At 38.4% G+C, this 12,344-nt stretch overlaps 1 protein-coding gene across 1 annotated transcript in view; it reads right to left on the bottom strand.

Moving 5' to 3' along the window:
* The window catches only part of MCTP1 (multiple C2 and transmembrane domain containing 1), a 680,185-nt gene that overhangs the window by 246,103 nt on the left and 421,738 nt on the right, over positions 1 to 12,344 (bottom strand). The gene's annotated exons all lie outside the window — the stretch shown is intronic.

Below are 12,344 nucleotides of genomic sequence, written 5' to 3'. Positions count from 1 at the left end.
AATGATATCCTGAGAGAGGATTTTAAAAGCATGTAGAGCAAGGAATGGACAGGAGGTACTGGTGGTTGGTTGAGAACCTCAACGATGAATGATGATAGAGGTTAGAAATGCGTGAAGGGAAAGTATTAGGGAGATGACTGTGGGTGGATGGTGAGCCAACAAGCTGATGATCATCAAAGAAATGATGATTAAAGGTGATACTGATTGCATCTGATGATGTCAGTATTGGGCGAGTGAAGTCTTGCCAGCGGTTGTTGCTTTAGTATCCCATTATCTCTGGGGCAGCTAGTCTCTGAGTAAAACAATTTTAGATCTGCCACAGGGCAGTGTGAGCAGCCACTCACCAGTGCCTGTCTACAAGATGAGCTTAACTTAAAACTAAAAATAAGGTTTTAAATAAACATTACTTAGGAATTTTTATTTTTGTGTTAAGTGCAACTTAAGAGCATCAGGTGCTTTTTAAAATTGTATTTCCTCGCGGCGGAGGAGTTGGCATGTCATTTACGAGTCTCACACGCCACCAAATTCTCAGGTGCCCATTATTTCTTTTGTAGAAGACATGAGATATAGCCCCTTACGGAAAGGTATAGGTGTTTTTAGCTCATTGAGCAAACTGAACAGTGGACATTCAGTCCATGGGCAAATCACTTTGATAGTGCTCGTCACATGTACAGCCCTGAGAGGGGCAACTATCAGCCAGCCAGAAACATGCTGTACTCTCTATTGGCATCCCAACCTGATCTGATTTCATGTCTTTCAATATCGCAGTGTATGGTTCAGGAGTGTAGTTTTTGCGGGTACTTGTCTTTAAAATTCTAGACTGTACATTTTATGATTCTCAGCATTCTATCACTAAATTTCCCCAATACCACCGTATTCACACAGGTGCCCTCTGTGCCATCATATGAAGTAATATTATATTGTCACTTTTTATGTCAACATTTTTATTTTGTAATTTTTTTAAGTAATTGATAGAAATAGGTGTAACATTATTCAGGATAAATTATAGGGACTGTAATATATAAATGGATACAGGCTTTATTTATATAATCTAATAAAACTAGGTATGCAATAACCCATTACGTAATGTAGCCACATATCGCCAATGCTTTAAATAGCCATCTAGCCTTAATAGAGCTGTTTGCCATGTTTTATATTTAGGAAAGGCTAATGTTTACCTCCAGTCATTATTAATTCTGAAGCATAATTCACCTCTGCTTCAGATTATCAGGGCTCCTTAGAGTATGTAGGAGGGCCTTGCAAAAATTGATTTGCAAAGAGGTGTCTGTCCATCACACGCTCAGCAGGTGATAACCACAGAGCCCTTGCTCCAGGCTGATTTGTAAAGTTACCTCCTTTCTCGCTGTCAGCTCTCGGAATTGCTAAGGTTCAAGGGCAATAATGAGTGAGATATGACAGTTCTGGGACAAACACACAAATTCTACTTTAACCCACAGCAAGCCAGTGAGCGTTCGGGAAAGAAATATTTTCTCATTGTGTCAGTCCTGGCTGAGAGATAGCTGAATTAAACAAACTGAATTCAGTTAATTCTGGTCAGATTCTAATCTCGTTCTTTGTACAATGGATGATATATATATATTGATGATTTGGTCAAAGCTGTCTTCTAAATGTGTCAGGGGCAAGTTTGAGGTTTAAAGGGATCATATAGTGCTAGGAAAACAAACCCCTTTTTTCTGGCACTATAGGCTCCTGGAGTGCCTCCATCCCTTGCGCTCCCCTCCCGCGGAGCTGAAGGGGTTAAAACCCCTTCAGCCACTTATCTGAATCCAGCACCTATGTCCCTCGGCACTGAGTCAGGCTCCGCACATGTTTCTCCCCTGCCAACGTCAGGCGGCGGGGGGAGAACTTATGCGCACGCGCACGCATTAGACCTACCCGTAGGAAAGCATTATTCAATGCTTTCCTATAAGGAAAATCTGATGCTGGAGGCCCGTGAGGATGTCCAGCGTCAGATAACGGACCAAAAGTCTGTTTGGATTCCAGAAGCCCTCTAGTGGTGTCTGTTAGACAGCCACAGATGGCAGACCTAGAGCTGCAATGTAAACACTGCAGTTCTCTGGAACTGTAATGTTTAACATTGCAGCACTAAGTGCAAAAGGGTCACTGCACCCAGACCACTTCAATTAGCTGAAGTGGTCTGGGTGCCTAAATGTCCCTTTAAGTGAAGCATTTTACATTTAAGTTTTTAGTTAAACTCAGGCAAGGTTATTATTTAATGAGTAAATGGTTTGGTTAGAGCTGTGGTAATGACACGGCTTAGAGTTGGGATACCGAGGCTCGAAACCCACTCTAAGTAAAGACTGATGATTCTTACTAAAGACCTCAAAAGATATAATATAGCCACCTCTCTCGAATACGCCTAGGTTATAAGCCCATCTAAGCAGGGCTTTCTTTTTCTCTAAATATCCCCTTTCTATAATTGCAAAGTGCTGCGTAGTATGTTGACGATACATAACGGCTAAGAATAATAATTGTTGTGAATTTCTAATTTTAGCCACTAAATAACCACTATATTGAGCTGCAGTAGTTATGGTGCTAGAAGGGTGATCTGGAGGAGAGAGACCTTTCTGTTATCAGAAGGCAGAGTTACAGCTGCAAACTTTTATAAACGACTTACTTTGTAACATTGTTTCTTTGTTTTCTGTGCCGCTGCACACATTACTGGTTTAAATATCCCCTTTAAGGAAATTTCAATCTGTTCTCTTTTCCCATGCAAACAATTGAAATATGATTTAGCTCCAGTTTGTATCAGAAAAATCTAATAAAGCTCAACTTGGAGTTCTATTACATTGCTCTGCAAACAATTATGACAAGAAGAGTGCGTTTGATAATGTCTTTTAATGTCATAAACCAGGAAAGCATTTATAATTAATATATTAGCAATATCTGTGTGCTGCAAATCTTATTAATGTTGATGAACATGCAGGGAAAGCAGTTTGGGATGCGACTACATGCTGGGGAAACAACGCACAGCGAAAAGCAACTACGCTATAATGTGACAAACACAGAATTACCCTATAAAAATGCTGCTGACACAGACTGTAGTCAAAACCACATGTACGTGTCCTTACAAATAAAAAGGGCAAAACTGGTTTGGACCAACAGTGGCCAGCCAGGGCTCTCCAGCTTTCATTGGATTACAACTCACATAATTCTCTAGCAATGTTGTTTATTAAACTGGTAACAGGGGAGAATCAATAAACTAATTTCACATTTTAGGTTAAAAATAACAGAGATGGAAACGAAAGCTGTGTTGGAGAATTTTTCCAATTTGGCTAAATTTGTAATGTTCGTATCAATTACTGAAATGTCCACGTTAGCGAATAAGTGAGAGACTCGTAGTTCAATCGTAAGCCCAGAATAGATAGATCTGACACTACTGATCTTGAGAAAATGGAAGTACTGTAATTTGTTTTCATTTATTTAAAACCTGAGACTCTCTAAAAGTGAGATTTAACCCCTTAAGGACACATGACATGTGTGACATGTCATGATTCCCTTTTATTCCAGAAGTAATTTTGGGCCATATTCTCTGTACTGTAAAAAAAAGTGGCATCTTGCCAAGCTTTCTTTACAGTATATGATAACATACATTCATCTTTAATTTACAATACTGTTACTGAATTTAATAAAATAAGCTGTCAGGGTTTTTTTGTATTTTTTTCACTTGCTTGGTTCCTGGTATTTGCCACTGATTGACCACTAATGAGACCCTGCCATGCAAAACCACCCTCTGGAACATCTTATGAGCTAGTAGAATCTATAGGCCACGGACATCTCCCTTGAATGATCCTGAATTGGCTTGTGCAGGAACATCCAGTATCTTCTGCTGGCACAAATCATAAACTATGTTCTCTCTCATGTCCTAAACATTCTGAGAAATCGGTGAGCTGAGCAGGATTTGATTTACTCAAATAAATCAGACGGGAAAGTAAGATCCAACTCCGCAGCAGCAAAACACACAAGGTGAAGGTCCACTTCGGCTAATCAGAGATAATTTATTCCAACGTCCTACCCTTGTGTCCCATTTCATGGAAATAGTTTTAAAATTGCATACCTCTGTAATATATCCGTGTGAATGAATCAGTGATGAACTTCAATGCATGTCGTCAGAATGATGGTATCGATGTATGGACTTGCCCGTCATCAAGCATGGCCTAATGACAGACACATGGTAGTGATTCTTGCTATATTCTCAATCTTGCAGTCTGGATCATTAGTCATAGCTTGTTAATAAGCTCTAAGATTATTTACATTTCCTGGCATTACTTTTATTTAACCTCCAACGGCATTGGGCTACCTGAGCTACCTTTATTGTCATTTTCCATGTGTTTAGTTTGAAGTTGATACCAACTAACTTTTGCTGTCAAGGTGACTTCACAACGTATGTGATGGTGTAGTTTGTTTTGTCATAAAACAACGTAACCACTACACCCTGGTGTAGCCTGAAGTCTCTGGAGTTTTCATTTAGAAGCAGATTGACATAAGCCTGTCCTCTTTTCAGCACATGGACACTAACCACCAGAGCCACACAGGTAATGAGGATTTTGCATTTCTGAATTATCACAGTCAATTCTATCAACCTAGATGGTGTAAGTAGGATAAGACTGCTAGGCAAATCTACCACCTGTACTCTTAACCAATCACCGCTGTCCAGGATGGAGGAAATCGAGACTGATGATTCAGAAATGCCAATTCCACATTAACAATGCCTCTCTTTGGTTTGTAATAAAAATCCACAGATTGGTGCCAAGTGACCATTAGCAGCTTATGCAGTTTGAGACAGGCATAATTTAAAGTATTACTGAGGTTTTGAATTGAATGATTGAACTCAAGGATTGGCAACATCTTTCTCTAACAATATGAGGAAGGGCATGCCTTTTAAAATCTGTAATCTTTCCCAAACTATTAGAACTTACATTCTCTTCGCACCACCTTCCAATGGCATGGAATAATAGCTAGGGTGGTTCTGTCACAGTCACAGCAACCTTAATTTAATCTAGGGCTTAATATCTCACAGTTTTGATTATACCTAGGTGGCTAGATGCCGTCATGCCTTGAACTGGGTTTTGAAACATGATACCACCTCCAGCTGCTAGTAGTAGGGAGCTATATAAGTCATCAAACTAGAATTTGACAGGTGCCCCGCCCCTTTCCCCATAAAGCCACGCCCTCAACATATGTGTTGCCACGCCCAATGATGGAGGGGCCAGCCCCCGCCCCTCTACCATGAAGCCACACCCACAACATATGTGTCGCCACGCCCAATGCTGGAGTGAGCACAGCGCATGCGCGAACCTTTGAACCATGACCCCTGATGCGCCACCACGCCCACAGCGTGCGCACCCACGGCGTATGAGCGCCCCCCTCTGAACCAAGAAACGCATTGCATGCGAATTGTAAACCAAGCCCTATGCGTATTTACAGACAATTAGGACATGTTTGGGCATGTTTTAGGGGATAGGAGCGCTTTAAAACAAAAACAAAAAAAAATTGTAAACCAAGCCCTATGCGTATTTACAGACAATTAGGACATGTTTGGGCATGTTTTAGGGGATAGGAGCGCTTTAAAACAAAAACAAAAAAAAATTGTAAACCAAGCCGATGCGTATTTACAGACAATTAGGACATGTTTGGGCATGTTTTAGGGGCTAGGAGCGCTTTAAAACAGAAAGAATTGTAAACCAAGCCCTATGCCTATTTACAGGCAACTAGAACATGTTTTGGCCCCACCCCCTATTTTAACCATATTGTACATAATAGAGGAAACATTTTTTATAGAAAATAAGAAGGCAAAAAAAAAATGACCAGGACAATAAGCGCTATGTTTTAAAACAAAATGTATTTATTAGGCATTATTATATCCGTAATACAATAAAAAAGTACAACGCATGAATAAAAAACATAATACGTTTCAATCCATTAAAGTACAGAAAACAGGGGGGGTGATTATATAACTATGTATATAGACAATTAAAACTTTAGCCACTCAGGGGTATGCCGTGTATATGAACGCTTTCTAGGTAGTAAATAGCCATGGAAAAATCCAACATAAGCAATAAAAAAATATATATTTATTCATGATGATGACATATCTGTGGTCTAAAATGCGGATAGATGGGGATCTGAAAGATGGACAGTTGTGTTTAAGGTTACTGTATATTGAGAGTGTGATGTGCTGAGTTTACAATGACCTTGGTAAATTGAAGAAGAATAAAAAGCCCCCTAATTTTTACAGACATTAAAAAAAGAAAAAACAGGGTTAATTAAAATAAATAAATAAATAAATAAAAGAAAAAAACAGAATAACGCCGATGTATGATCGATGGTTTCTAAAAAGGCCACAGGGTGTTCTTAAGATGTCCTGTTAGGTCATCAACATCACAGGCTCTACAGGGTATCATGGGTCATGCTGTGATCTCTGAACCGCGGGGGACCCACAGGATACTGAGAATATTGCCAATGTATCATTGATGGCTTCTAAAAAGGCCACAGGGTGTTCTAAAGATGTCTGTATAGGTCATCAACATCACAGACTCTACAGGATATCATGGATCATGATGTGATCTCTGAACCGCAGGGGACCCACAGGATATTGAGAATAACGCCGATGTATCATTGATGGCTTCTAAAAGTCTTAAGAGGTCATGATAGGTCATACAATGATGTATAGAACAGTGTAGTGTGAAAGATCTGCTACATCATCAGATATAAACCATATCTATTAATATCATGCGATATGAAAACAAATATGTTCAAAAGTAAACATTTTTGAATTAGCTATTAAAAACAGGTCAATATGCTTGAAGGATCTTTCTGATCAGAAGAAATACAGAAGACATCCATAATCAGAAGTAAAGTTTTGAATTAGCTCATAAAAACAGACCTGAAAACAATACTATTTACTAATGGCCGAATTAAACAACTCAGCGGTGTTGAAAAAAATATATTTTAATCCTAAAGAAATTGGTAGTTATGGCGGAATTCATAATCTCTATAAACAAACAAAAAGGCACAAAATTACAAAGCAAAATATAAAAAATTGGTTATCATATCAAGATACTTACACGCTTCACAAGCCGGTGATACGTCACTTTGAACGAAACAGAATATGCGTCTCTAATATTGATGAACAATGGCAGGCTGATTTAGTCTCAATGATTGAATTTTCAAAATACAATAATGGATTTAAATACATTCTTACCGTCATAGACATTTTTTCAAAATACGCTTGGGTAGCGCTTTTAAAAAATAAAACCGGTCAAAGTATTGCTAAAGCTTTTGAATCAATATTTGGTATGGGTCGTGTGCCTCAAAAGATGCAAACAGACAGAGGAAAAGAATTTTTGAATAAGAGTGTAAAAACAACATTTACAAAATACAGAATACACCACTTCTTAACCAATAATGATGTCAAAGCATCGGTGGTTGAACGATTTAACCGTACAATAAAAACTAGAATGTGGAGGTATTTTACAGCGCGCAATACCTTTACATACGCGGATATTCTGGATGACTTAATATTTAGTTACAACAACACAACACACCGCTCAATAGGTTGTCCTCCGGCAGCTGTGAACCAATCCAATACACTTACAGTATGGAGGAGACTATATAGTAATTACTTCACACAGAAGAAGATTAAACCAACATTCAGCATTGGAGATCATGTGCGGATTTCAAAATATAAAGGACCCTTTGTAAAAGGCTATGAACAGACATTTACAGATGAAATATTTGAAGTGAACGGTGTGAATACCAAAGGTAGGAAACCGGTATATCACTTAAAAGACTGTAATGGCGATATGATTGAAGGGTCTTTCTACGCTGAAGAAATACAAAAAATACCCAAAGACCACAACAGGGTGTATAGAATTCAAAAAATACTAAAACAAAAAACTCAAAAGGGAAAAAGATTTTACTACGTCCAGTGGGCGGGATACCCAGAAACATTCAATAGTTGGATTGAAGAAAAACAGCTAACCACCCTCTAAAAGACAATATGGAGGACGCCCCATTTTATGTCACTCTACCAAGCAACGCATCGTATTTAACATACCCCCAAAATGAAATATCCGTTTACACAACCAAACTGTCCAAACCAATTGTTTTGAAAGGTGAATGGGAAGTGGGGATGACAGAGATACAATATCCCCATACATGGAACACTTTTGAAACCAATGAAGGGATCATTTATGTTGGCTTAGCCGGTGGACCCCTAAAACAGCTGAATGTAAAATCAGGGTATTATGATGATGTTCAGAAGCTGGTTAGGAATATTAACAAGATTATTGCTGCGAACAATGATCTGCCGGTGGATATTAAACTGGAATATGACCCTTTGGAGCGCTATGTACATGTTGTTGGTCGTGATACATTTATAGCCAGCGACAAATTGACGCATATACTTGGAATTGACTCTAATCATTTTGATAGAACTATTTCAGGAACTATTTGTGCAGATATAAAGAGCAGTTTTTATACCCTGTTTGTGTACACGGATATAATAGAGCATCAGCGTGTGGGCGATAATTATGTGCCGCTACTACGCTCCGTTGAAATCACAGGGAATAACAATGAGATTATTACTCAGAAGTACATCAAACCAGATTACTTACCAGTCAGTAAACAGCATTTTGATACCATCACAATAGAGATAAAGAACGACCAAAATAGAAACGTCTCATTCAAATACGGCAAGTCTATCGTTAAGCTGCACTTTCGTCCGCGTCGTAGTGTTTACTACTAACGAAACAAACATGGTGGCCGTTAAAATCTATGGCGAACCACACATATACAGTAATTATTATAAGACACAAGCCGGATATGGTTTGCCCGGTTTTCATGGCAGTGCCTATATGTATGGACGCGGCTTAGGAGGTATTTTTCGAAGTTTATTTAGAAAAGCGGTACCGCTTTTTCGACGTGGTATTGAACTCGTTAAACCACACGTAAAAAATGCTGCAAAAAACATTGCAAAAGATGTAGTCAGTCGTGTGTCAACGGCGGTTATCAATAAAGTGTCTGGTGAGCCCCAAAATGGATCTGGTTTAGTATACACCGGTAAACGGGTGGCTAAAAGGAAACGGAAGCACCACATGGCATTTCCAATTGACATCAAACAGCTCCTAAACAAAAAGACCAGTTGCAAATCTAGAAGAAAGAGAAGAGCAACAAGACGCGGGGTTAGCGATATCTTTTAAATCTAAACCATGGCATTTATTCATTCCTCATCTGTAGAATGCGCAAAGTCAGAATTGGATCTTTTTGAAATAAAGCCCACACAAACAAGTATAGAAAAAAGCCTCTATGTGGAAGTTCAACCGCTCGCCGCAATTTCCGAAACATCACCGCTTGAATTTTATATTTCAGGCAGCGGCGAGCATTATTACGATCTGAATAACACCCTTTTATATATTGTTTGTAAAATCGTTAAAAATGATAATTCACAGATCGCTGAAGGTGCGCGGGTAAGTCTAATCAATTACCCAGTAGCAACACTATTTAACCAGCTAGATGTAACGCTTGGAGACCGTCTGATATCGCAATCCAATAATCTGTACGCATACCGGGCATACATTGAGACGCTTCTTAATTACAGCGCAGAAGCCTTATCCACGCAATTTACCGCTGGTCTGTTTTACAAAGATACAGCGGGCCATCATGAAGATCGTGTATTGGCTGGTGACAACAAAGGATTCGTAAAGCGCGCACAGATGACTGATCGCGGAAGGACTGTTGAATTACTAGGACATCTACACAGTGATCTCTTTTTTCAAGAAAAGCTTATACTGAGCGGATTGGATTTAAAAATAAAACTGACCCGAAATAAAGATTCTTTTTGTTTAATGTCTGCAGAAGCTGACCCTCTGAAACTTCAAATTCTAAACGCATCACTATTTGTCAAAAGAGTACAAATATCACCAGCGGTGAGAATAGGTCACGCGCAAGGACTTTTAAACGGTAATGCTAAATATGCCATAGAGCGCGTCAGTATGAAAGTATTCAGCATACCGGCCGGCAGTCGTGTCTGCAACCAAGAAAACCTGTTTCTGGGGCAGTTACCAAAGTTTGTCGTTTTAGCATTTGTAGACAATGAAGCTTTTTCAGGCGCATATGACAGAAATCCACTGTGTTTCAAACATAACAGCGTGAATTTTGCAGCGCTATATCTGGATGGTGAGCAAATCCCTTCAAAACCATTCCAACCGGATTTCGAACATTCTAATGCAGTGCGTGAATATATGTCATTTTTATTACTGGCGCAGAAAAGCTGTGGCGATTCTGGAATCATAATAAACAGAGATGAGTATGTGTCAGGCTACACACTATTTGCATTTGACTTATCGCCGGACCAGGAATGCAACAGTCATTTTTCACTAATCCGTAGCGGTAACCTTCGTGCTGAAATCCGATTTGCAAGGCCCTTGGAAAGAACTGTTAATATGCTAGTTTATGGACAGTTTGATAATATAATTGAAATCAATCAAAGACGCGAGGTCCTTTATGACTTTCTCTAAGTATAAAAAATGAACACTTTGGAAATTACAAAAATTCTACGTACAGACCCAGATTGTCAAAACATATTTGATGGTGTATATCCATACGATCTGCTACCCCAGCACACGGTGTCGCGTGTACCGACGGCGTATGTTATAAATACGGACCCACATACAGCTCCCGGAGAGCACTGGTTAGCCGTTTACATTGATTCAAAAAGACAATGCTATTTTTTTGATTCATATGGTGTGTCACCAGAAAACCATCTTTATCCCAAAGAAATTTTGAAATTTATGAAAAAGAATGCTAAAGAAATCTATTTTCAAAACATGCAATTGCAAAGCACCCTTTCAATAGTCTGCGGTGAATTTTGTATTTATTTTATTACTAATATGTGTAGAGGTTTAGATTTTAAATCTGTTTTAAATAATTTTAGTGTCAACCTAAAGCAAAATGATTTTATAGTTAAAAGCTTTGTGCGGAACCATAGGCGATATCTAAAAAATAGAACACATAGCGTTCATGTGCAGAGATGTAAGAGGTGTAAGCCTAAAACTTAAAATATTGTTTATTATAACGAAAATTCAAAAAACTGCATTTTTGTAACATCAAATTCTATTTCAAATAAAACCATTTTTATTTGTCATGACAAAAAGGCTCTCTGTAATTCTTTGTTCAGTCTGCCTGGGGGGGAGAGGGAGGATGTGTGGGGGTGTGGGTGGGTTTCTGTGTATAAAAAGAGCCCTGTAAGATGCAGCATTCACAACCCTTTGAAGGATTCAGAAGAACATCAGACTGTCAGCTAGCCTCTGTCTACACGCAACCAGCCTCAGCCTACACGCAGCCAGCATGAATACCAAGGTAAAGAGAAGCTAATATTTACTTTTGACAAATATATATCATAGCGCTGACACACCAAACATATCTTGTTTTTATTAAAAATGTTTTGCTAGTTTTTTTCACGGCAGCGTTCTTAGTTTTTAGTACCAATTATACTACACTGTAAGACCCGTTTTTTTAAAAAATATATATATATATGAGATGTCTATATTTTTTGCATTATGTTTGCACACCGTGTATGGTATATTTTTTACCCGATTATAACTTCACATTAACGCATTGTTGAAATTCTGCTTAAGATACCAATCACCCCAGTGTGTTATTTAGTTTTATTATCACTATTATGTGTAAGTAGTATTAATGATGAAAAAAATCAGCGGTAACCGTGTGAAGTCTTTTTCAGCCTGTTGACACAACGCTGCTTAATGATGTTGATGAGCTTGACACAGCGCCTGATTACGATCAAGATCGTAAGTTTTATCTAGAGTCGCCATCAGAAAGTACATATTTAATGCGATTGTATATACGTATAGTAATGAAAAAACCTGTTCTGTGGTCGTTTTTTGTAGTATTCCTAGATGCTTTTAGTATGCCGGAATTAAGCAACTCGTTTGTTGAAACCGTTATAAACAACTGCAACCAGAGACCTCTTCAATTACCTAGCCACGGTATGTAATAAAATCTGTTTGTGACTTTTATACCCCGCGTTATAAAACGTAATTTCATCACGGACATTTATTTATTTTATATTATTTTATTTCTTCACAGTAAATTCTGATAACCCAATAAGCCACGAACAAACCGATCCAGAGGGTAATACACAGCACAATGTACTACCCCTCAAAGAAACAATGCGGTCAAAAGAAAAAGTAAAATCTGGTATGTATATATGTTTTAAGATCCCTTGATAAATATATATTTAGTTCATGTCTGATAGCACAATATAAACCTGTGTAGCGTGTCTAGAGCGCTTAAATTATTAG

The sequence above is a fragment of the Pelobates fuscus genome, chromosome 5 (assembly GCF_036172605.1).
Source record: "Pelobates fuscus isolate aPelFus1 chromosome 5, aPelFus1.pri, whole genome shotgun sequence".
NCBI classification, from domain to species: domain Eukaryota; kingdom Metazoa; phylum Chordata; class Amphibia; order Anura; family Pelobatidae; genus Pelobates; species Pelobates fuscus.
Note: the sequence above shows the minus strand (reverse complement) of the source record. Positions and strands in the feature narration are given on the sequence as shown.